Source organism: Mandrillus leucophaeus, unplaced genomic scaffold, assembly GCF_000951045.1.
Source record: "Mandrillus leucophaeus isolate KB7577 unplaced genomic scaffold, Mleu.le_1.0 Scaffold111, whole genome shotgun sequence".
Lineage (NCBI taxonomy): Eukaryota > Metazoa > Chordata > Mammalia > Primates > Cercopithecidae > Mandrillus > Mandrillus leucophaeus.
This window is the reverse complement of record NW_012099321.1, coordinates 1788639-1790088: the sequence shown is the minus strand read 5'-3', so window position 1 is coordinate 1790088 and position 1450 is coordinate 1788639. Positions and strand designations below refer to the sequence as shown.

The 1450-nt window shown below is 25.4% G+C and overlaps 1 protein-coding gene across 1 annotated transcript in view; it reads right to left on the bottom strand.

Moving 5' to 3' along the window:
• Positions 1-1450, bottom strand: part of KCNU1 (potassium channel, subfamily U, member 1) — a 186527-nt gene that overhangs the window by 115338 nt on the left and 69739 nt on the right. The gene's annotated exons all lie outside the window — the stretch shown is intronic.

Below are 1450 nucleotides of genomic sequence, written 5' to 3'. Positions count from 1 at the left end.
CAACATATCTTTTTAAACTATTGATAGAGCAAGCAGAAAACAATCATCATGGATTTTGAACACACATGTTTAATATTTATAAATTCTGCAAATAACATTTAGAGGAACTAATTTTTATAAAGAACACACAAATATTTATCAAAATGATACTTTACTTGACAGAAAATGAAAGCCTCAACACATTACAAAAACATAGTTATTATATATAATGATCTTTGATCACAATACAATGAACTTAGAAGTTAACCAAAACACAAATAAAAATAGTTTTTAGATTTAGGAATTAAAAAAAATAGACTGCTAAAAATTTTATGGGCTTAGAATAAATTGCAACAATTCTTTATCATTATTCTTAGAAATATGTTGAAAATATTAAATATATATGCTTTGGGATACAATAACAGCAATGCTTTAGGAATAACTTACAGTTTTGGAGACATATTAGAATAGGATCAAGGAAATAAGAATAAAAGAAATGATAAAAACAAGAATAAGAAACAATGAAAAAGGAACAAAAAGATAAAATAGAGAAGATAAACCACATCAAAAGTTAGTTCTTTGAAAAATAACCTAGCATAATAGGCAAAAGTTTTGTAAAGTTAATGGAGAAAAAATAAAAGACAAAAATGATGCAAATATTGAATAAAGAAGATATAATACATAAAGTAGATCTAAAAAATAAAAGTAGACAGCAAATAACTAAATGTCAACAGCTCTGAAAACTTAGACAAAATGAACAAATTACTTGAAAGTATATCTTACCAGAACTAACCCTAGAAGAAATAAAAAGCCTAAATAGCTCTATAGCTGTTAAAGAAATTGAAACTGTGGCTTAAAATCTCTCAAAACACAACAAACACACACACACACACACACACACACAAACCTACACACCCAAACACACACACACCCCCATCAAATAAAATGTAGAAAACCACTAGTTCTACATGGTTTCCACATTTAACTTCTACCATACTTTAAAGCAACACATAATCTCATTTTTATACAAAGCCTTTTAAAGTAAAAATAGGAAATAGTTCCTAACCAATACTAAAAAAGACAAAATAATTATGTTATCAAAAATATCAGTGAGATCACCACATTAGCAAATTAAAAAACAACAATTATATAATCTCAGATGCAGAAACAAATTGACAGAAATAGTTCTTCAGAGTTAAGAAATACAATTCGTGGTATATTAGAAATAGAAGATAATATTTTTAACCCAACAAATATCTTTAAAATAAAAAAGATATCTTTAATGAAAAAATATTAAAGGTGCTTTTAAAAAAGAGAAGTAGAGATATCATCACTGCTCTTTTTCAACATTGTATTTGATGTCTCAGCAATAATTATATTATTTCAGACAAATAGTTTATTTCCTTCTTTCCAATCCTTATGTGTACAATTTATGTTTATTTTATTATAAATAATTATTTTATTTATAAAT